Source organism: Gallus gallus, chromosome 13 (assembly GCF_016699485.2).
Source record: "Gallus gallus isolate bGalGal1 chromosome 13, bGalGal1.mat.broiler.GRCg7b, whole genome shotgun sequence".
In the NCBI taxonomy this organism is placed as follows: Eukaryota; Metazoa; Chordata; class Aves; order Galliformes; family Phasianidae; genus Gallus; species Gallus gallus.
This window is the reverse complement of record NC_052544.1, coordinates 2,722,743-2,747,764: the sequence shown is the minus strand read 5'-3', so window position 1 is coordinate 2,747,764 and position 25,022 is coordinate 2,722,743. Positions and strand designations below refer to the sequence as shown.

General features: G+C 43.9%; 1 long non-coding RNA gene across 1 annotated transcript in view; it reads right to left on the bottom strand.

Annotated features, from left to right (window-relative positions):
- Nucleotides 1–2,769: 2,769 nt before the first annotated feature.
- LOC101748278 overlaps nt 2,770–25,022 on the bottom strand; it is a 212,718-nt gene continuing 190,465 nt past the window's right edge. Inside the window, exons 21-25 of the long non-coding RNA XR_005839572.2 lie at nt 15,567–15,773; nt 15,334–15,406; nt 15,138–15,204; nt 13,385–13,475; nt 2,770–3,939 (exon numbers count right to left, since the gene is read on the bottom strand). This is a non-coding gene — a long non-coding RNA (uncharacterized LOC101748278). The remainder of the gene's footprint in view (nt 3,940–13,384; nt 13,476–15,137; nt 15,205–15,333; nt 15,407–15,566; nt 15,774–25,022) is intronic.

The following is a 25,022-nucleotide window of genomic DNA, read 5'->3' as shown; positions in this document are numbered from 1 at the left end:
TCCTACAAAAACACAGTTTAACTAAATAACACTGAATGACTGCACTGACCTTCTCTGCCAGCTCTCGTGATATTTTACACATCACTCAACTACAGGACCTGAAGCTTCTCTTGACATCCTGAACTTGGCTGTTGGGGTTGTACGTCTAGCATTCAAACACCTTCCCCTGCCCATTTTTTCTCCTCACTGACTCTCTCTCCCCCACACAGAGCTTTTCTAAGCCACTCCTTGTGCCCTTTGTTCAAAACCATTCTCTTGCCTTTCCTCTTTTTGCATTTCTCTTGACTCTTGCTGTCATTCCTGGGCCTTCCCCTCCTCCTCTCTGAGGGCTGCCTCGAGTTTCTGTTTCTTAGCACATTCCTTCTAGTCTAAGTGGTCTTTTTCACTGCAACACATTAAAGACTTCATAAATCATATGTCCTAGCAAACAATCACTCTGTATACATCTTATCTAACCTGCAATCTAACCTGCAATCTCTAATTTGCCTTTAGCACATCCCCAAAACTCATCTAGACAAGAGATCTGATACCCAGGAGCACTTAGTCTTCATCCTCTTGCTCTTTGTCCCTCCCTGCCACCTTTTGTTAGCTGTGCTATCTTTGGCCATCACCTAGCCCCAGAATAACTTGGAATGAGTTTTTCAAGACTACTCATATGCTGATTAATGATGTTCCTGTCTGCTCCAAAAATGCAGAGTGGTGATCCTGTGTTTCCCACAACCAAGTCTGCTCTTTTCCTTATCACCCTTGACATCTCTTTTTTACCAGACACAATCATTTCACTGGGATATATCACACTGGTCATCAGTATAGAATATACAAAGAGCGAGGGTGCCTATCATCTTCCCATAATGACTGAAATATGCATGTCTTTGGGTTTTAAAAGAAAAAAACGTAAAGAACTGGCATGAAGGTAACAAAAGACTGGCTATCCAACGCTGCTGCACTAGAGTGCAAAAGCGTAGTAGGTATTCTGGCTCCCAGCTAGTGAAAATAAATCCAGGAGCAGATAAGGCATATATGAACCTGACGCTGTGACATGAGAGCATGGGATGAGCATGCTCCTATCTAGAAACAACAACTGTACTTTTATTGGTTTTATTAATTTGCTTCTTTTCACAGATGTATTTTCTGCATTTTCATCATTTATTTAAGATGACTCATTTAGTCTGAGAAATGCTGCAGGTGCAAAATCTAACGTTCCAAGAAAGAAGTGGCTGAGTGCCTTTTCAGTAACATCCAAGTGGTACTGGAGTCATAAAAGTCCCGTCCCTTCCCGACCCTCCCAGAGCATCTGCTGAGATGGGTTTCCTGCCTGCCTGCCTCTAACTAGGCAAATGTGAGCTTATTTGCACTCCATCCATCTGTCCACCTAATGCTGCTGTTGAATACTGTTATGCTGTTTAAACTCTGCAAAGTTAATACTAACAGTGGACTGCTTATGGGACTCACAAACAAGTATGTTTCATCTACAACACAATGCAATACTGAATAATCTGACTGAAATGAAACGTCTGGACATCATTCGCTGCTCAGGATGAAGAAAACCATGAAGTACAGTTGGGATAGTAACATTGAAGTACATAACCACACAATATCACGCATCTTTTAGCATTTGTTTTCTGAAAACATCTAAGTGAGTGAGTTTTACTGGCAAAAACACTTGTAAAAATCTACTTCAAAATCATACACAGGAGTATTCACAGAAAATGGGTTTTAAATTGCATACACAGAATTCATCCTGTATGTAGGAGTGTACTTCTCTACCCATGCCAAGGAAAGGACATATTGTGACTAACATGGCCAATCACTGCCAAACAACAGAGTAAAATTATTAATGAACAGTCCACCTGGATTAATTCAAGAGCATGTCTGCCAAATAGCTTACGGAAATCAAAAGATATCTGTAGGCATTTTGTGAGCTGGGAAAGGGACCACATTCTCTAAATAGACTAATTCTGCACATGATCCACTCTCTCCTGTGAACTGGTGGTGTATCCCTGTGTTACACAACCAAAGTTCCCTGGCCACCACCCAAAGAAGTTGGTCCCTGGCTCAGTGATATCCCAGGCCACACCTTTTCACCATTCTGCAGCAGCTGCTGAAAGTGGAAGGTGCCTCAAAGAGCATCACAGAATGTTCTCCTGAGCCAAAATTTAACCTCTGTGCCTTAGAAATTAAAATAAGCAGATGAGGGTTGGTTGAGTTTTTTTTGCTTTTTTTTTTTTGTTCTTCCCAAAATGGTTTCTGCTATTTCTCTATGTATACTGGAAGAATGATCGGGCCCATGTCCTGGCACACATCCCATGCCATCAACTGCTTCTGCCTACTGCTGCTTACCATCCATGCTTACTTTCCCCTCACCCACTTGTTCAAATAAACATTGCAAATGAAAGACTGGCCACCATGCGAACAGAAGAAAGACTCAAAAGATCTATGAGGATAGTCAGTTCATTGCTTGCCTTTCTTATAATAAAACACAAAATATGCTCAAAACCTCACAAAACAGTCTGCTCGTGCCTCCACTGTACCTGACATCTGTACTCCTCCCATCACTCCAAAGATGCAATACAGAAAATAAAGTTTACATCATCCAGCTGCACTGAGGCACGCTTGTACAAAAACTTGGAGCTAAGTGCTCAAGTGCTTGCTTCACTGTCTCCTTACATCACATTCTTGTGTAGAGTATGAGAAGCAGGAAAATGCTGCCATGGCCTGATGCACCTAAGGAACTGTTCCGTGCTGAGTGTGACACAACAACTTGCCTGTGTAATGACCTGCATGCTGCCATGTCTCCAGCACAGCTCCATGCCGTCTGCCTTCTCCTCTCACCCGCTGCAGAGGCCACTCAGGACTCCCCTGGAAGATCAGAAATTCAAGGTATTTTATCATTTTCTCAATGCTTTGGCTTTAGAGATTCAGGAATGATCCTGAAAAGTCTCCCTTGAATCAATTTCCATTAATGCTGTTGAAACAACACTAGAAGATTTTTACCTTGAACTACATTCCCTGAGCTCACTTTTCTACAGAAGAGCATCTTTGTCATTTTTTTTTTCTATTTACTGTAAACTCTGGGTCAAAGGAGGTTTGACAGCTCTGAGATTAAAGGTTTATGAAGACAGAGCTCTGCACACAAGCCAAATAAAACTTGTTTTTAAGTAAGAAATATACTTGAACCAGGGAAACTTTTTTTTAGCACTGCCTGTCTCCTGCCTAGTGATCAACTGTTTTTTTTTCAATGCATTTAGCTGTTTTATCTCCACTTACACACAAAAAACAATGGCAAGAATGAAATATAAGAGTTGCGGTATGAATATATGACGTGCATGTCATATTGACCTTTTGCTTGGGAAAATAAAATAATCAGAGTTTCAGCTGAGAGTAAAAGAAAATCACTATTTCTCAGTGTCTAACAGCATCTCTGGCTTGAAGCATCTGTCATCATTTACTCAGAAATATTTCGGGATGCTCACTGACAGGAGTTGTACATTCCTGCTATCTTCCTTCTGTCAAAATCCCTAGAAATGTCAGTAACACAAAATGACAAAGATATGCCCTCTTTTCCCAAGGATCACAGTGCAATTCAATCTCTAACACCTTTCCTGGGCTGAAAGTTGGCAGCAAAGATCTCTGGTGACTGATCCTCGTGGCTGTGAGCAGGGAAGATCACACAAGTGCCAAATGGCCTCATGCTCACGGCCCCACATTTTAGCCACTTTCCAAAAGAATCTTCATTGTTCCACCCTCAGGCAACAGCCTGGATGATACCGAGCATCTACAGCTTCTGTTGAACACTTCTAATGGGAAAATAAAGAAGGGAAAAAAAAAATACTTATCCATGAATGTCAAGTGGATCAAGTCTCTCTTTTATTTTAATGCTGTGCTCAGAGTTGGCAAAGCATCGCAGTAGCTTTGGACATGAAAGTGAAGCAGGATGTTCTGGGGGAAGAGAAGACAGAAAATATTTAGCAATTGTCAACTGATCCCCTTATTGCAACTGTTAACTGATGCACTGCAATTGTTAGCTGAGAGGAGATACAGACATATCCCCACGGAAGAGAGTACTGCTGCGGATAGCAAACTTAATCTCCTTAAGAAGGTACTTCTTCCAGAATATATTAATAAGTATTTAGGTCACATACAAGCTTGACTGCTTATTCCTATTGAGTCAAAGAGATGAAAATGAGCAGAATAATTGTTGTTGGTGTACACTGTTTTTCTTCTGCCACCAAAAACGTAACTGCATCCAGACTGTGCTCAGAATCTCTCCTGAAACAAACCTCACCATCTAACAGATGCTCACAAAAGTCATTTCCAGAAAATGAATTTTCAAGTGCTCACTCAAATCCTAGTAAGTCTTCATCTGACTGTGGGACGTGGTAACAACTCTACCATTAAATCACCTTCCAGTCTCAATATACAAAGTGCAAAATTTAGACTTGATGGGAGTTATGCCTTGGATTTTGGTGAGATGTGGGTTTTTTGTGCTTTCTTCTTTTTGTTGGCCTTCTGCAGTATCTCCTCACAGTGTGTGACATCTTAGGAAAAGGAAAAACCCAATGGCAAGTCAGCAACAAACTGTTTGAATGCACACTGCTTAGCAAGTGCATTTTGCTGAACAACTCTGTCGCTCTGTGTTGCTTTAGTCTCAACTGAGCTATGAAGATCCAAGAAAAGGAAAGCCTTTCACATGAGAATACACCACAGCCTGATAGAAGTCTCCTGTACATATACATGTATGTATACAAATAATTTGTAGGAAGGATACTTTCTCTCTCCATAGTATTTCCAGGCACTTTATATTACGATACGTCAACTCTGTAAATTACATAATCTCCACACACTGCAGTCAGAGGTGAGTTCTACAAAGGTCTGGATTTGAAATGCCAAACCCTTTTGAGCCACTTCCACAAATTGTCAAAAGCTCTTTCAGACCACTCAAAAATCGAGTTACGTGGTCGATGTGAAATGCATACTGGCAGGGAAAAACAGAAGAAGATGGCTCCCAGAAAGCAGCAGACCATTTTTAGGGGAGAAAGAGCCACTGACACCTCCGAGCTCTCTCTGTTCTGCTCCTAGGGAACCTTGCTGTAACAAAGCCAATAACTGAGGACTTGGCTTGAAGTTCTGCTAAGGGAAATAAATTGTAAATAGTGGCACCCACCCGTGACACCAGGCTGGTTAAAGTGTACTACAAACATTACACAGAGCTCAAATTAAGAGACTCTTTGAATGGCTGTCAAGGTTGAAATAGGAAGCACAGTTTTTTTCTATCATTACCCATTGAGAAGAAATGAAGAGGCTGGACGGAAAACCACAGCAAACAGGAACAGCCATTCTGGTTCAGGACTGAAGGTCAGCCCAGCCCACACTCCTGCTTCAGGAGCTGCAGACAGCAGGCATGGACAGGAAAGCATGAGAAAGGGGATACACGTAACACAATAACTTCCTAGTATACAATCCCTTATGGATGCCTCATACTGAAACAGAATGGTTTGCTGCTGAGGGGCCAGCCATGCAATCTGATGTCGTCTTACAGTGCACCCATTTGTGGGGAGGGAGGGCAAATTTCCTTTTCTGTTTTGAAAGCCCGTGTTCTGCAGTCACTGAAATGCCTGCCCTCTCGCTGTTTCACACCAAACACACTCCCTGGTTCCATATTTAAACAAAAAAAAACCAACCCTAGCCTAGTAGCAGACACTACCTTACTACAGAATAACAAAGGATGTAGGTAAAGTCTTCGGATTTATTTCTGATGTCTTCTCACACATTACAAACCCACCCACCTGAATGTGAATGTACATGAAAAGTGCCAGGCTACAAATACTGGAGCTTTGAGTATGTCACTAAGGTGTATTTGGTTTCATTTAAAGCTTCCTCCACTTGCAAAACAGGTGAGGGTGAGATCCTAGAGAAAGCCTTCTTTCTGAGGAAACAATCAGTACAAAGTCCTGGCTGGATCAGCTCACGTAGAAAGCCCTTTAGAGAGCACCTCCAAACAGTCACAGTTCACAGGACGTTATGGGTATGGAAAATTTCCTTGTCCTTTTCGTCCTTATCGAGGCGCAACAACCCAGGAGGCAGAGGTGTGCTCTGGTGAGTGCCACCAGTGCTGCTGGCAGTCACGGAGCTCAGCAAGTCCCCTGCAGAAGTGTATTGAACCAGCATGCCCTGAGATAGGCTGAATCACCTCCTAGAGGAACCAGCCCTGGAGGGAAGCCAAGCAGCTAGTTCAGACCAGTTTCTTAGCTTTCAGATTGCTGAAGTAAGGGGAGGTGAATCCCACCCTCTTTATCTTTCCACACCAAAAACTGGAAATGGATACAAACAAAACATGCTCCAGGAGGGAAGGGTATGAGTGAAGAGCTGGCGAGGAAGGCACAACACCTGGGCTTTCTTTCTGGCTCTGCTGCAGCCTCCTTTCAGCACGCTGTGCTCTGCCGGTGCCTAAGCATTATGTAAGTGGAGTAAAGAGAACTGTCTTGTCTGTTTGGATTACAAGGCCTTCTCTGTAACAATATGTACTACATCTTGGAAGTGTTGGGTCTTATTGCCAAAGAAAAATCCCAACCTTTCATAATCATGGCAATCTCAAGGATGGAACTGATAAGGAACAAAAGGAGCATGAAGAAAAATGAGAGTCCAGGTTTTGTCTTGAATCAGCCGTTCACAGTTGACAAAAAAGCAGCAAATCTAGTCACCCTTCTGCCTTCCACCCATACAAGTTCAACAGCTCAACATTTGCAAGCTATTTGCTAACACTCACAGGCTTCTTGAAAGTCCACAGCCTCATCTGTAACCAGTAATTTGTTTTTAGTTAAGATCTCTGTTGTCTTGGGCATCTCTATGCAGGTTTTTAAAAGAAATTATGAGCAAAAAATACCCCAAAACAACAGAAGAGCACACGTGAGAAGGATATGGCCGAGACATGTGACAGCGGGGGAGACCCAGGGATGCACCACGTGCCTGCTGCTCAAGTACTTCCACCAGGTAAGCATGACTTAAAAGGTCCTCTGAAACGAGAGATTTTTGCTTGTAAAGGCTCTTGTGATGGGCAAATGGTTTGAATTAAAGAGTGAGCCAATCCAAATTTCTCTTTGAGAAAAAGGAAAGAGATGAAACCCAGCTATCTGAGAGCAGCGTTTGGGATTACTGGACCCAAAACAAAGCACTTGCAGGTGTCTGAGCGAGGGCTATTATGCACTATGTGCTGACTTATCATACCACATGAATTACAGGGATGTGGCTCAGACACTTCTCGAGCCATCTCAAGTTTAACTGGGCTGGGCCCATCCCTTTTATCTTCCGCACAAACTCTCGCTCGGGGTTTCAGACATGACTTACACCCTGTGGAAAAAAAAAAAGGATCCTGTCTGTTCCACTCAAGCTTGCTCATAACCGTAATTTTAGCCAACCGGATGCCTCTGGCTATGCTGGGATGGAGCCTGGTTCTGGAAACAGGTGGGGGAAGGAAGGAGTATGATTAAGAGAAGGGATTGGAAATATGGAAAGAGAGAAGGCTTCAAGGCAGGAGTTCAGCCTCCATGAATCACGGCACAGAGAAAGACAGGGAGGACACACACATTCCCAAAAAAGAAACCTGATGTGGTAGGTAACCTAAGATTTCAGTACCCTACTCATATTTTGCCCTCTTATTAGGAACAGTGTTTCCCACATAAATCTTCCCTGTTTGGAAGACACATGCCCTAATTGCACAACAGCCAAATGGGTGGTGATGGCAGCAGTGCGGCTCCTCTCCAAGATGACCAGGAGCACCAAAGGTTCTCGTGTTACCTTAGCTGGTCAACTCAGCCAGCTGATAATCACACACACAGATCTTCTAACCCCATGTTTCTGACACAGCCTGGGCACTCAAGGCCGGGCTGTTGGCTTGCTGTTATTCCCCCCATAGGTAAGGTTGACCATCTCCTGTTGTTTCACTTCAGGCTCTTTGACCATAACAACTCAGATCGGATTCTGGTACTGCAGAAATGAGAACAGCATTTTGATTTTGGAGTTCTATTCCATCTGAAGGGAAAAGAGGAAAAACAGCAAATGCCATTTCTGTCAGCAGCCTCACTTGATAGGAAAAGCATTACTCTAAAACACAACACACGCTGAGGAAATCCTGTTCTCTGCTGTCATTCTGCTGACTGCAACTACGCTTACATTTAGTGGGGTAACCCACAGATAAGTCAACTTTCCACATTCCTCCTCTAGCTTTGGCCTACCCCCACGTTTGTGCATAAATCCCCATGCTTTCCACATTTTGCTTGCCTTGATCTCTGTTCTGCTACTGAACTGATGTCTGATGACCTCCGGTTCCCCTCCACTGAGTCACCACCACATTCTCTGTAGTGCTCAGAAACTGGGTGGGATATTGTTTAAGTTGGAACTAAATAACACAAACATTATGTATAGAGAAGTTGGGTTACATCCATTTCTGCATCTTTTTTTTTTCACAGGAGTTCAAATGGATTGGCAATAGTTAACTCATAGCTAGGAGAAATTATCTCCTGGGTTTCCAACCCACGAAGCAATGGTTACAAGTCCAGCACGTAGAGCACAGAGGTTTATTGCTGCCCATCGCTGGAGATACGAACTTTTGTGCTCGTACTTCCCAGGTCTGATCTTCTGTAAATCAGTCAAAAAGCCAACCTGTGTGGGAGTTTGTACCGAATTCAAAGCATGGGGGCCTCAGACTTTTTTGGAATAAGCTGGTGGGAAGACGCCAATGCTGGCATGAAAGTCACCATGGAGCCTGCTCCTTATTGGATTACGTATTTGTTTTCCTTAGTTATTTTGTTAAAGAGGAAAAAGAGGTTGGGTGCAATTTTGTTTTAGACAGGGATACTCACTGTCCTCTTGCCATCAGCCCCATTTTCCATGCTGTTGCTGCTTTAGAGCAGTGAAGGAGAATGGTTTGTAGACGATATATCTTCACTCAGAAGCTGAGATCTCAGTTTGGTGCTTTCCAAGGAAAATTAAGATCCAGGAAGCACATGCCTCCTTCCTTTTATGAATAGGCTTATTAGAGATGGGGGGTTCTATTTTGACCTGCTTCTAACAAACCTGGAGCTGAAACCAATGGCTGTGGCAAAGGCTATGCCTTCCAGAGGTGATGACTCTGCCAGTAACCTGGCAGTGCTGGCACACGTGCAGAGCCCATGCTGATGAACTGCCAGAGGGACCACAATCCCTGCTCAAGTGGATCCACGGTGCACCAGTGCATAAAATCTGTTCTGCTTTCCTCCTCTGATGCTAATTAAGCTCTTTGCAGATTCTGAAAGCTGTTGCTACAAGTTTCGGGGAATTTCTTAAAGATAATAAGGAAGATGTGGGTGGAGATTGCCTTCTGCTTACACCAAGTCTAAAACATTTTGAAATCAAGCTGGCACCCGTTAGCAAACACTAAAATACAAGAAAGAGGAATTCCCTGAGTTAAGGCAGCTGCGAGCAGAAGCTGCAGAGTGAAGTTTACCTTCACAGTGCATCTGCTTGGTTATGGAAAGTTTGACTTTTTAGAAAGACGGTCTTTCCAGGATTTCAGTTTCAAGGAGCAAAATGGACTTCCAGACTGAAATCATCATTGTTGCACGGGCAGAATAATCTGACCTGCAATACTGAGTTTATTTTTCGAATAAAAGGTTGTTTTCCTGGTTCAGTCATTATAAAACTGCTGAGAAAATGTGCTTTTCCTACAGAGTTCACCTTTCACAAAATCCTTGTGGTGAATCTAAATGCTCTTGTTCTCCCTGCAACTTTCTGAAGCCAAGATTTCACCCACCACTTCTCCAGAAAATACTGTCTAGGTGGGGCACAGCTCCTTTCTGTAGGTTGGAATTTTAAAGCCTTCCCATCTTTTATCTTTTGAAAGACAAAGAAGACAAAAATTAAATAAGTGAAGCTGGTAAATACTTTCCTGAGCACATCTAACGCTGCTGTCGAGGGTGGGTGTTGTGCATGTGTAGCAACAGGAAGAACAGACACGAAACTTCGCCTCAAAGAACAATTCTATACAGTGTGACCAATTGGAATGACAGAGTAATAGCAGGATGGATGCCTGGAGCTGCTCAGCCCCATCTCCGGGATGGAAAGGCCGGGAGCTGAGCGCGGTCACGCCGGGATGCACAGGGCAGCTCCACCTCCTCCACGGGGTTTGTCCCTTCAAACTACCTGCTAGAAATTCGTCACAATATTTAGACTGGATTCTAAAACACAATTGAAATTCCCACAGAATCCTGTATTAGCTAGAATAACACTCCCCGTGCCAGTCAAAAACTAATTATAGATTATAAATATGTATTATTAAAATCACCTAGCAGTGCTGTCTAAGGGCAGATACAGAGGAGCTCTGTTAAGCAAAAACAAGATTAGATTCTGCTTTGGGAGGATCAATCTGTAACGAGTATCTTGAGGTTTTTTTTATCTCAATGTTTTTCCACTCATTATTTCATTCTCTTTGAATGAAACCAAGTTGACAAATTGGCCTGCTCCTATCCAAACCACATGCTGCTTGACTTCATGGCACTTGTGGTTTTAGGGGATTCATTGTTTTGCAAAGAGAGTATATTTTGCCGGGAAGATCAGACTTCTGATGCAATCCCATGAAAGCCACAAACCACCTCCCTGTTCAAAACTTCAGGGTTGGGGTATTTTTCCTCTTTCTGCCGAATTCTTGGCAAATGTCTCAGATCACAGGCCATGACTAGAATCCTGAAAAAATCTGAAAAATTTGTTTGGCAAAACCTCTGCTTAATCTGCAGAACACTTTTTTTCTGATCCTTTGCTACTGTGGAAAATGGCTTTCCTCTTAATTGATGTCCCCACCCCTCTCACCAGGGATACGTTTATGAGGAATGAAAATATATGTGTGCCCGGAATATCTGAGGGCTCCAAGAATAATGCTTACCACCTGTATCAAGTACATTCCTCTTCAGATCATTTAAAAGTCAAAGAGGCTCCTAATTCCCATTCCAACATGCCAAGCTGAGATTAAAATTCAACAGGTTTTATGCTCCAGAAGTGCTGCTTGGAGCTGCCCAGTGCTCATCACCTTGATGCTCCCACCGACCACGATGGATGCCGCACTTGGTACCCAAGAAATCAAAGCGGTCTTTGTGTAGGCAGTTGATGTTGGACAACCTTAGATCCCAAAATTGCTTAACCTATTCCACAGCATCCCTGGTCTTTGGATGGCAGTTCAGTCCTGAATGTCAATCTGACATACAGAACATAGTTTTGCTTTTAATTGGAGCCTTTAATCAGCAGCCAGCAGTGTGCAGACACACAAAACCAGAGATTTTCTGCATCCCTAAGAAAAATGTGGCATTGTTCGCATACGTTTTTTGGGTAAGGCTGTGGATGCTGGATACTGTAGCCATCAAGGGAAATTTCTTTATGAATTCGGTTATTTTTTCCACATAAACAAAGTGGTTATACTTCTATTCCCTTCTTGTCACTCCGGGATTAAAAGAGCTCATTTCTCTCGTTGGTTAGCAGGAATGAATCCTGAACTGTTTAAGAAATCAGTCGCAAGCAATAGATAAGAAATAACGAATGTCAGAGTGCACCCTTCATGAACAACTGCTAGCACAAAGTGCATTTGCATACACTTTCTTGATAAATGTCACTACAGCAGTAAAAATGAAAATCTGTTCACAAATGATTCACTACACAGAAACCAGAAGTGAGAAATCTGCATTCAGAGCTTTTCAAGAAATAACCTCACGCTAAGCAAAATGTCCCAAAGATCCCCCTCCACCAAATTTCCAGTTCTCAAGCCCTACCTGATGTGCATTGTAATAAACAGCACCAAAATGTGGGTAAATGAACAAAACCAGAATAACAGCATGTGAGAAAAATCTCCTTCCCAGCACGGCACTGTTCCAAAACTACATATGGAAATTAATATCCTAATTAATTAGGGTTCACGAAGCACAAAATATTAACGGCAGGCAGAGATAGCTGGAGTGCTTCTATGTCATGACATACTCGGGGCTCACAAGTTGGCAAGGATGTGTGAGATTCACAAAAACATTTGGAAAATTTTCCAGCATTGCCAGCATTGCCTATTCTCTGTGTGAGGACTAATCACCTCAAAGCTAATTTAGAACAGTGTGATAACCAACCACCAGATCCACCCTGTGTGTCCGTCTCCAGCCTTCTTAGATGCCGATGCAGCGATGAAAGTAGAGGGAAACAAACTGATAAACATGACAGAAACATTCTGGAGAGCTCATTTCTCACCCGTTTCCCAGTTTCCACCAAGAGGTACAACACCCAGTGGCTCTGAACAAAGTCAGCTGTGGAACTCCTGAGCCAGACAAGCGCTGTCCTTCCAATGGGAACCCCCTGAACAGGCTTTCAGTTTTTCATGCAGCTTCCTCCTTTCCACTGAAAAAGAGCAATGCCAATTTTTGCCACAGGAGGATTTAGCTCAGGCCACTCCAAAATGAAAGATATAATTCATTTGTTTTCTTGTTTGTTTTTGTGTTGAATTTACCATAGACTGACCATGGAAAATGCAAATCCTGATACAGTTTGGGAACGCTACGCGGAGTTATATAAAGACATTCTGGCTGAAATTGCTTTTCTGCCCTATGGTTGCTTCCAGTAGTTAAACCAAAGAACCAGAACTATCCTTCAACAGCAGCTCTAGTATCCACCCACTAAAAATTATATGAGACAAGCCAAAATCATGACTAACAAGAGGCTGAATTCACAAACATGTCATATATACAAATATTAATCCCATGGCACGATCTGCCTTCCAAATGAAGCCATGCTTTGACAAAGTTCCTCGGGGCAGGAAAGGTTTTTGAGCAGATTCCCACTTGAACTTCCAACCCAGCTCCTTGACCACTGCAAGGAAGACGCAGGGCCACAGAGGGAGGCAATGAGAGTTTTTAAAAACCACCGTGATTGAAGACAAAGAGCTGCGAATAACAAAAATAGTGCAGTAAACAGTCACTTGGTGGCAAAGGAATCAGAACTGGGATCACATACCAAACCCGAGGGAGGGAGATGCTCTAAGACCATACAGTCCAACCGTCAACCGCATGGTGTGAGAACTGACTGGCAAAGACGATTCACCTGAAACAATCTTGTAATATTACTTCACACTGGAAGAAAATCAGGCTTAAGCTTTAAGCCTCTGGAAAGCTTGACACGTCATTACAATATTTTGCACTCTGGACGCTCATGCTGGTTCCGGGGGAGCTGCAGAAAACCGAAGCTTATCTGATGTTTTTTACTCAAGAAATCAGGCTAAATCCCCACAAGTGTCAGATCTGTGACATTTCTGGTGAGATACACAGCCTTTCCTGGGATTTGGGTCTCAGTTTGAGGAACGGTACTGAAAAAGAGATTAATATAACAGTACCTTACGGACTGGCACTGAACGTTCGGTCAGGACGCTGCAAGGCTCCACCAAACCCAATCGCAACCCATGACAACAGTGCAGAGAAAATCACCTGTGGGATATTTCAAACAGAACAGAGCTGTGACAAAATATACAGAAGGTGAAATCAGATGTAGGCAGTTTTTAGTATTTCCATCAAAAAAATCAAAGCCTCATAGAGCCAATTCTAATTGTTACACAGACATTAACTTGGACAGAGGCTGTTCGTGATGACAGGCCTAGGGTGGATTTCAGAGAAGACTGAATTTTAGTTCCAAAAGAACTCCACAGCCAAAGTGTGATCACTGCTGATACACTACGGACTTCATAAAGCACGAGCTCGTACAGGCAGAGGAGCAAATCATTAGGTTCTACAAAGCAGTACCATTCCAGTGTATTTCCAACTCTCCTTTTTCAGCTAAGAACACACCCACCGAACTACACTGCCGAAGAGCTCGTCCTGTGAGTCGGTGCAACTCAGCCAAGAAGAACCTATACTTAAGGCTTAGTGTGATTACTGTGTCCAGCAAAAAATTCCCAGTGATAATCAAGCCTAATACACTTAAATAGAATAATAACAGTAATAGTAGCAGTAGTAGTAAGGATAATAACAATAACAACAATAATAATAGAGTAGAAATGATTTCAGATCAGAGCACTGTACTAATTATTGAATAAATCTTGGCTAAAGCAGCCTACGATGAAAGAATTTAATAAAACTTTTCCAAAAATGAATGTAAGGTCAGTTCCGATTTTTCAGGCTTAGACTGAATTAAGTAGGATGGAAGATTGTTTTAAACCAAAACCAGTTTCTTCATTTCCTTCCCAGTATGAATTCTGCACAACAGTTATTCACTTAGGAATGCTAACCTGGATGCATCGAGTGCTTCGGGGCTTTAAAACTACTGTATGTGGCTGGGTAATGCTATGGATTTAACTGAGCTTCATGCTAGCTATTACAGTGTCAAACCAAATTCAAATACTTTCATTCATGGTCAACAGACCAATTTACAAAGACTCTTAAATAATGCCTGGAACTTCATCCATATGAAATGCTGTAATGTGTTTGCATTTGAAAGACCTTTTCCTCCTAGAGCTCAAAACTGGCCAGCGCTGGGCCCAGCCTGGTGAGCCAAATTTCCTGACCCACTCATCCCTAATTATTCTGATGGCCCCACGGTAAAGTAGACTGCAGCATTTTTGTAAGCAAATGTGCTTAGCAGACTCTTTCACGCTTCTAACTCTGCAGCTGCATTTTTATTTTCCTTTTTTCACTTCAGTGTTAAAACTCAACAGGTTTGACACTCCTGGATATAAATTCCAGATAAAGCCAATGCGGCAGGTAGAGCACAAATATTTTGCCAGCTTCTGAGAGCAGAACAAGAGATCACCACCAAGGGTGCAATTTTCTCCACAAAAGAGCCCAGTTTTCCTCCTTCTGCCCCAAGAACTTAAGGAACACTAATAATAACTGTTGTGCAACACAAAAGCCCAGAGAGAACAACTAGCTTTTAGCATTTGAGCTGCTTTTCAGTTCTGGGTGGACAGGTCTTGCTGCTAGCAAGCTGCTTGCTTGTTTTCCAGCTGATCGGTGTGAGGTACGTCAGACTGTGGATGAGACATGGCACTTGTTTTTTGTTTATTAAGGAAGAAAACATTTTTGTCCCTGCAAATCTTTCGGTTTAAAAGTGAACAGTTGTTTGCTCCTTAAAGTCAAAATGCGGTGTAAACTTACACAGAGGAGTTCCCCCTCTTCAATCCTGCTCCACAGAGAAGATGGCATTTGGTAAGAATACCTACAGCTGAAAGGAGAAGGGATGCACAGAAGTAAAGGAACAACACAGCCTTTGCAGGACTTCTGACATGCAGTACTTCTCCCATTTCATCCTCTCAGGTTACCTTTTCAGAAGCAGCTCCATTTCCATGTTTACCTGTTTATGCCTCCACTCAGACCGTGCACCTATCCAGAATCAAGCAGGCTGACGTTCCTCCCCCTCAAGGATGCTGGTAAGCAGGGAAAATGGTGACAGGGAGCAAACAGTATGACCACTGTGCTGGAAAATGTGCTTCTACCTTCCCAGCGCTTGCCAACCATGTGTGTCAATATACTTGTAAGTATCACCGCATGTGAGTAAGGGTGCATGACATAAGACACAAATCTCACCTCTTCCTGAAATATTTGAAGGAATAGCATTGCACACAAAGCTGCAGGTGACAGAGCCTGGCGAGGCTTGACTCACGTTCCCTGGACGTAACCCCCGGAGGCCTGGCACTCGCTCAAGGACATTAGCCTACATGTTTCCGAGCAGACAGAAAGTTCTTCTTGTTTATCCAACTTGTTTTTTGAATTCCTTTTTGGGGCCATGCAAAGCTGCCAGAGGAGACACAGAAAGCAGCAAGTGAGAAAGGAAGAAAGAAAGAAACACTGGCAGGCAGCATGTGAACATTGTGCAAGAGAATCTATAGTTGGAGATGGTTTGTAGCACAGACACCAAGCACCCCGTAAAATGTTTCAGATCTCCCGAGCGCAGCTCCAATAGGCTTTGAAGTGTTGACATCACATAAAATAAAATGCATTGCAGTCCAAATTATCGCATTGGTTTTTCCCCCTCTCCTCACTTTGATGGCTTCTACAAAGCATTTTATATGGTTGAATAAATTTGAGTAACTCTTTACAAGTAAATCAAACCAAAATGGTTTTTAAAGAAATATTGGATGCCTGCTACTAGCCTCCTTTGAAAAACCAGTGTGTGTTTCCAAATACACTGCGTACAAGATGGTGTGATGCAGCCTGATTGGTAAACAGCAAGGAAGATGAATACCTCTCCAATGCACTGTGATTTTTCATCCTCGGACAATCGCCGCTTCTCGAATTAATGACCAGTTTGCTGATTAATTGGCAGCCTGTATCCAAACCCAATTGTCATCCTGTCGCTGACGTTCTGCCTTTTTGTGCAAGCGGCTGCGTGAGGTTTGCAAAAATAAAATTTGCAAATTAAGATTAATTTCTAACACGATCCTTGGCCAGATCTCCCTTTATGTTGCAGCAGATGGACTTCTGTGTGAAATATTTTTCCTTAGTTGCTATAGAAACATGCCAACATATTTCTGCTTAAGTGATTTGCTGGAGAGCTGTTTGTTGCGTTGCCCAGTGCTGACAGAAGTGAATCATTTTTAGTCTTCAGTCAAGGCTGATTAAAACCTGGTCTCTGGGTGTCTTACCGCTAACTGCTACTTACACGAGGGACATGCTGGTAAAGCAATTACAGCTGGGGCATTTTAAGCAAGCCTTGAAGCAGACCAGGCAGGTGGAAGGTTAAAGCTACAAAAAGGACTAAAAGCAGAGAGAAGCACAAGGCTTATGAGCAGCTGTATATAAAGAAAAGGCAGAAAAGTTACGATGATCTTTATAAAAAGGAATTAGAATGTATTTGGTTCTAAAAAGCAGTTCTGCTATTATGGAAGCAACCCCTACCACTGCTGCTCAGACCCCATGGAACCAGAGCACACAGCACCTTGCTGCAGACGCTGGAGGCAGATGGCTTGAGCTGCTCGTGCCCATGTTGCTGGCAGGGCCAGCGCTCAGCTGGGGGCAAATCCCTCCCTGCACCCTCGTTTCCCTGCCTGAAACCATCCGTACCCACAGCTGTACCTGAACCCCACAGCAGCTAGGCTTCCCAGGCACCAGTCATGGCACAAAGTGCAACTGTCCCCAGACCTAGCAGCTGGGAAGCTAAGGTAGCATCAGCAGGAAGGTATGTGAATGAACACAGAGTCTGACATCTGAACCTCCCTTCCAGGGTGAGCTGGCAGGGTAAATGCAGCCTCAGATACTGAAATGACAAAGCTTTGTTACAGAGCTGACAAGTCCACCCCACTTGCAAGTTGCTGGCACTGAAGATCACTTCACCTGCTCCTCATCCTCAGCCCCATGCCTCACATCTTCCACTTGTAAAGCTCAGCAGAGGACAACAACCACACGCTGATGCTCTGGGATCTACTGATGGAGGTTTTCTGTAAGAAGCAGATCTAATTACAAAGCAATTGGAGGCTTGCAGTGATTTCAGAAGCTGGATGAAAAGAGGTAAACCCTGAGATTAGACTTGAGGAAACAATTCCCAATTCCCTCAGAAGCAGAACTGCAGATACGGCCATTTTATTAAATCACTTGTTAAACCTAGAGATAACTGTCTCTGTTTTGGAAACATTATGATGTAATTGAATGTTAAAAGGTATGTTTCTTAATAACCTTTTATCCAGAGCTGGCTGCCAAGCCTCCCTCCTTTTGTTTGCCAGCCATGGATCTGCTGCTCAGTAAGGCTTATGTTAGTGAGCCTTCAGAGGTGTTTATAACAGGCTCTTTAACTGGCATTTCTCTCCATTTTAACATTTTCCTCACTTCTGTCCCTATTTTTGAAGTATACTCCCAAGGTGGCAGCTCTCCAACCCTTCTTACCTCCAAGTGAAGGGCAGGCTACCAGCTACCTTTATAGTGAAAGCCAATTTTTCTGCTTGGCCAACTTGCAGGGGATCTTAATCCATGGAATAGTTGATTTCCTGCCCGTGGCAAGTATATGAGTCATCCCTCTGAAAAGTATAACCTTTGCTGTCCCTCACTGGGATGGACGTCTAGGAGGCCTGGAAAGCCAACAGACTCTCTAGATAGGGTTGATGTTATTTCAGGATGCCCAGGTTGTCTGATCTGAAGACAGCTTGCTGGAGTTGGAGAACCAGGAAAGTTGACCTAGAAAGCAGTTTGGTTCTGCGTCCCATGTGTGTAAAATCTCAAACAAGCCATGGATGTTGTTTTGCATATAACACAGACAAGGCTCTTGCCTCAGTGCCAGAGGGACACAGGACATTGCTGGGTGCTCTGTGCTGACCTAGCCTTCAGTACATCCCGAGGAACCTGCTGCATGTGAAACATAAGCTGAAGCAAGCGTTATGGTTAATCAGGTTCCTTCACTGCCCACACGGAGTACCCCAGATTTTCATCACCTGGTACCTCACGTGCCACTGGAACACCATTCAGCACCATTCTGGCACTGCCAGGATGCCTATTCCTTTACAGCATGCCCAGAGGCAGCCCTCTGCCCACAGTGCTCACAGGGAAAATGCACTGTTATGCCTGAGACACAGAAAACAATCTCTTATAAATAAATGATGTGATGTGCCTGCCCATCAATGTCTTGCAGAGACTGCAGGTCTGGAAGAGGAGACACTCCTGTTAGCAATAACTTCATCCCACTGCAGTCTATGCTTCAAGGGCTTCAAGCCTGGGGAGTCAAGTTCTCTTTGTCTCCGGGAAAAGGCAAGCTTTGGAACCTTTCAAATGCATTAAATCTATTCTCCAGGTGCTTCTAAAATAGTAACGCTAAAGAAGTCATAATCCCTTCCAGCCATCATATGATCTCCATCGTTGTGGAGCATGAACTTTTCTGGAGGCTCCAGTCCTGGAGCAGGCAATAGTCTGGAAGAATACTTCAAGAATTTTGTTTTAGAAGTAAGTTGGCTGAATGCGGAAATAATTGTGACTTGTGAAAAGAAATGAAGCTTCAAATGTTCCTCACTAAGGCTCCCTCTGTGTTACAGACAGGGACTGGATGATGCAGATGACACCAAGTTGGCAGGAAGTGTCAATCTGCCTGGGCATACAGAGGCCCCACAAGAGGGATCTGGACAGGCTGGAGAGCTGGGCTGCAGCCAAAGGGATGAAGTTCAACAAGATCAAGTGCTGTGTCCTGCAGTTCAGCCACAATAACCCCATGCAGCTCTACAGGCTTCAGGCTGAGTGGCTGGATGACTGTGAAGAGGAAATGGACCTGGGGGTGTTGGCTGATGTTCGGCTGAACATGAGCCAGCAGTGTGCCCAGGTGGCCAAGAGGGCCAACGGCATCCTGGCCTGCATTAGGAATAGTGTGGCCAGCAGAGCAAGGAGGTGATCATCCCCCCGTACTCAGCAATGGTGAGGCCGCTCCTCGAGTATTGTGTTCAGTTTTGGGCCCCTCACTACAAGAAAGACATGGAGGCCCTGGAGCGTGTCCAGAGAATGGCAGTGAAACTGGTGAGGGGTCTGGAGCACAAATCTTATGAGGAGCAGCTGAGGGAGCTGGGATTGTTCAGTGTGGAGAAGAGGAGGCTGAGGGGAGACCTCACTGCACTGTACAACTTCCTGAAGGGAGGTTGTGGTGAGGTGGGGATTGGCCTCTTCTCCCATTTAACTAGCAATAAGACAAGAGGGAATGGCCTCACGTTGCACCAGGGGAAATTCAGGTTGGACATTAGGAAATACTTCTTCTCCAAGAGAGTGGTCAGTGCTGGAATGGGCTGCACTGGGAGGTGGTGGATTCACTGTCCCTGGAGGTGTTCCAGAAGCATTTGGATGTTATACTGAGGGACATGGTTTAGTAGGAACTAATGGTGATTACTGGACAGTTGAGCTGGATGATCTTGGAGGTCTTTTCCAAACTTGGTGATTCTATGATCCTATGGATGAGGTAATCCCCTTGACTGATCCAGGGTGAGATTCTCATGTTTCTCCATTCTTGATTTTGCTACAAACCAATGTTCTCCTTGCAAGAATTTTGGGGAGCACTTGCAGGAACAGAAGTGCAGTTCAGTGTTCATGCTGTTCACCACTGATGCAGACATCAATGACAGAAGACAAGTATGGGGTGGGTACACAGCACCAAGTTCCTGTTTCCTACAGATTTTACAGGAGATCATTTGGAAGGGTTAAAATGTTCTTGTCTCACAGTCCAAAGCATGGAGATGTTTCATTCAAATTAGACCAAGATTCAGCTTGCTTTCAAAGACCCTGCTTGTCTCCTCATGGGGAAGACAAAAAATACCAAGGGGGAACACTTGCTGAAAGCTCTGAGGTTTTCCTTTGGCCACAGGTGACAGTAAACCTTGTGAAGACAAGTTCTTGATCTTTTTAACTTGTGCTGCTGGGCTTTATTGATCAGAGCTGCAAGTTGCCAAGAACTTCCAGGAAAGCACTAACAATCTACATCTCCGGCCCTGAGATATATTAACTGTTCCTAGCTGCTTTTATGTGAAAGGAAAAACAGGTTTCTGTCTCCTTCATCCTTCTTCTCTGGATCCTGCTAGCTCCTCCTTCATTCTCCAAGAGAAATAAAAAAGGACTCATCAGACCTACAACATTATAAGTGCATCATCCTACAGTTAGTAGGTGGAAGGGGATGATGCTCAACTACACCAAAAGATGCAATATCCCAAGCAATTATTTGAGCTCTGGTAAGTCTGCAAGATGAAAGACCTCTTTTCCAACACACCTGAAGTCTTTGCTCCCCATCTGCAGGCTCTTCCCTACCAGGTTTCTGTGGAAGCCACCCACCTCCTGAAATGCCACACACTGCTGTGAAGAAAGAGATCTCTTTAGAGACAAGTTCTCTGCAAAGCAGCAGTGGTCTAAAAAAGCAGAGTCTAGATTGACTCAACTTTTTTCCATGAACACACAATTCAGAATTTCTGAAGACAAGAGAATACCATCTTTTTCCGTGTTTGTTTCTATCATAGTAAAATTTCACTGTGAAAATGGCAGTGGAAACTTAATTTGAGAAAAATCCATAAAGAAGAACAACCTCAGGCAGGGCAGAATTACCCAAGTCCTGGTGCGTTTGGAGGTAACCTGGGGGCTCTTCTCACCTGTACCTTGTTGAAGGGCCAGTGGTGGGTGTGGGAACACTGTCCTACCACAACACAGCCTGCCTGGGAAACCTCCCTAGTCTCCATATGAGATGTTGGCAGCAATCAGAAGAGAATCCTCCATTTCATTTGGGTGGAAGGCTCTGCTGTAAATACAAACACTAATAGTAGGAGTTTTCAAGATACAAACTCACAACAAATATACAGTGAAAACTCACAGTGGTGAAAGAAACAGTGCATGAGGGATAATGGAGTTGGGCAGAAGAGACCCTGAGCGGTAACAATCTGAACAATGTCAGCAAGGTTGGTGTCACCTGTTTCCAGGAAGCCATGAGCTGCCCTACCAAGCTTTTATCCTGTCTATTAGGACCAATGCCATGTCAACAGCAACAACCTGTGCTACAGAACACTATCCAACCCCAGCAATTGCAGGGATGCTTTATCCAGGGGTTTTAGGTGGTCTTTTAAAAGCAGAGCCACCAACAAAATGCATACAGTGGAGTACAGAAACTTCTTAAACATTATTGCTGAAAATGGGTAATAATATTTAAAATGCCAGCTGTCTTAGAGTCGAACAAACCACGGTATATGCTGGCACATGCTAAAGCACTGTTCTTTAAAAAAAAGAAGTAGTCCTTCAGTGGCAACAGCCCAGGTACATCCCAACCTGTGCCCATCTGCAGAGCTGGCAACTCTCATGGCACACTTCAAGACAGATGTGCACTTTGGTGTTTTTGCAATCAAGCAGTGCGTGACACACAGCCATGGCTCTCCAGCTAGTTCTGAAGTAGGGGGGAACCATTCAGGTTCCCCCTACATTTCATATACGTTGTCAAAATGAACATCTGACAATCATGGCAAGAACTGCAAATAATAACTAATTCCCCCTCCACCCCCCTGAAGTACAAATTCATTTTCACTGTGCTTATGCTTCTATTGGGCTTACTTTTATACTCACTCAAATGCTCATTAAAAGCATATTTTAGTCTCGTGTGCTAACAGTCACACAAAAAAATGCTGCATGAGATGCAACGCCATCGCAAAACCTACTGCCAGACTCTGACACAGAGGCAACTGAAGAATCCAAACAGATTTATCCAGAGCTTTCCCAACCAGAACCATGCACATACATGCAATTACATTGTGTGAAAGCAAAAAGCTACAGAATTATTTTAAGCTTTGCTCCAGCCAACACACTTAATGCTATTAGCCTAATTTTCCTGGATACTTCTTTGCCAGTGTCTTCTTCCAGCTCTCCTGGTTATAACAGTTATGCTTTATGCATTCTGGGAGTAATGACCCATCATTTGCATTAATCACAGCTAACCAACATATGTGAAGTTTCAAACACGTAGCATGAATCCAAGCTGCTATCCTCTCAGAAAAATATTTCCCAGCGGGATGTATAAAACGCCATTATTCAGCATGTGCTTATAGAGCATTAGCAGAATGGGCCACACAACGCTATAAAAGAGATTCGATCCATCCAATAGTGGGATGGGCTCTGCACCAGGGTGGGCAGACGAGGCCATCAGCGCTGCCATAGGTTCAGTAGGCAACCTCCTGAATATGGACTGAATAGCTGTTCCCAGCCTGGAAGGGGAGTCCATGCTCCTGGTGATGGTTAGGGAAAAAAGTCAGCACCTGATCAACTGCAGTAATTCAGAACACCTGTGACAACAAAAACTTAAAGAGTTCTATTGAGTATCTTGGCTCAGGTTTTGTCTTCAGTACCTTGGGCAACTGCACAGTGTTCAGTCGTTTCCTCATGGGGTTCCTTCCCAGGGACAGGCCAGGCAGTGCCACCACTGGCACGTGGAACGGCACCTCCGCTACTGAGCACAAACAGCCTCACATGGAGACCCCTGGGGACAGACAGCAGGCTGCAGCTCCAGGGCGAGAGGTTTGGTGTTAAACAAAGTCATTAACTCATGCTTAACAAAAGCAGAAAACACCTCTGTGCTTCCGCTGCCCACGTTCTCTACATTTCTTAACTTCATGAACTTGACTATTGCTGCCAGGAGATTCAAATGGAGACACTGAATGTATATGATCCACGTGCTGTCAGTGCCTCAGCACATCCTGTGTGTGGTTCCAACAGCACACACTGCTTTGTGCTCAAGGCTTCAAAGCCCAATCACAGCGAAGAGAAAGAAACCTTCAGAAATCAGAGCACTTCAGCAATCAATATTATTGGTTTTAAACTGAGACAACGCCGTCCTACTGGGGCACTCCTGCCCAGATCCAAATGGCACACCAGGAGAAGGACTTCACCACAACGGGACACAGAGCAGCGAATGGGGTGGACAGAGGGGAGATGCCATCCCTGCATGCTCTCATTTGATGGCTCAAACAGCTCTGAACCTGAAGTGTAAGCAGAACTCAGAGGCTGCAAACAGCGATGCAACAGACTTTGGTGGGCATAGCCAGTCCAGCAGCTGGAGCAACTGCATTCCTTGAAAGCTGCTCATACATTCTGTGCTCAGTTTGCAAAACAAGAACAACTGAAAGGTTGGATCAGCGTGTGCCAGCACCTCCCTCCACTGCCACAAAGAAGGTATGCCAGTTTGTATTCAATGAGGATCTGAATATCATTTCAAAACAAATGCTAACATTAAAAATATTCTGCACTCAACACAATTATGAGGCTCTTGTTTGAGAAGCAAAGCAAAGCTCAGGGCTATTACTAACAACGCAAAAGCACTGTAAGACTGCAAAAGCATCCATACTTCTCAAGAAAGGTTCTCCACAGTCTTAGCACGTGCTGAACACTGAGGCTAATAGTGTTTGCTTCAGCACGACTGCAGGCAGAACGACTCACTGCAATGAACACTCGGAACCATGGGCGACTGCCCCCTCTGAACTCATCCCGAGACTCGTTTTTCCAACTTTCTAAGCTCTGGAGCCAAGTCATACTTTTCTTGCCTAACAGAAAAGGGATCGCTAACTGGTAATGTGTCGGGTTCTCATACTCATTTTTTGCTATTTTTATACAGTCAGTGTCTTACATCTATATAAACTAGGAATCCAGGTAAGAAAACCAGAAGGCTTTCCAAACGCAGACATACTTCATATTTTATTTATTCTCTGTGGTTACAAAGTGGGTTTCATTGGAAACTGTATGGGAACAGGAATGAGAACACTTATTCAGCACTGATGTAACTGAGAATATGTAGGATTGGAAAAGGACAAATCAGACCTCTGATGTTTACATGCTCTCCTAATATAACTTTGTAGAGAGACTATACAGTTGCACAGTTAAGTTCCCAAGAAGTCAGCTTAAATTCATTAAGCTCATTAAAACTTGCATGCGTATAAGATGCACTATAACACAGCTGAATTGCAGGACTCCTTCTGAAATACCATTCTCTCCTTTCCTGTAACAAGGGTGGTCCCCTTTACTCAGACACCATCACAATCCTGTCTGGTCAGTAAGAAGGTCAAGCCACCAATCCTCCTACAAGCATTTTGTTTTGGCAGCCACAGGGGTTAAAAAACCAAGCAAACCAAAACTAAAAACAGGAAGGACATGACACCCACTTGTGTGCAGTTTAAAGGACACGAAGAAACGGACATCATCAGTAACACCTATGATGTGAACGGAAGCTCTGTAGGGATTGAGTGTGCCCATGAGCCAAGGTCTCCTGCCAAGCCTAACCGGCAGCTCACATTCCCTCTGTGATCAGATAACTCTACTTTATCCCCTGAAAGGTTGCTGAGCAAAGAGCACCATCTGCCCTGCAGGGAGCCTGGAGCCTCCCAAGGACAGCCAGTGCCTACTTGCAGCCGGGGGAGGCACAGCGATGCCAAGAGCCTGGGCAATTTGCACCTCCTGCAGTTTCCTTCCCCTGGCAGCTCACTCATGTCCTGTTGAGTTCAGGAGACTGTGGAATTGAATTCAAACTTGCTATTAGCCTGCTTGTTGCTATACAGCATAACCATCCATGAG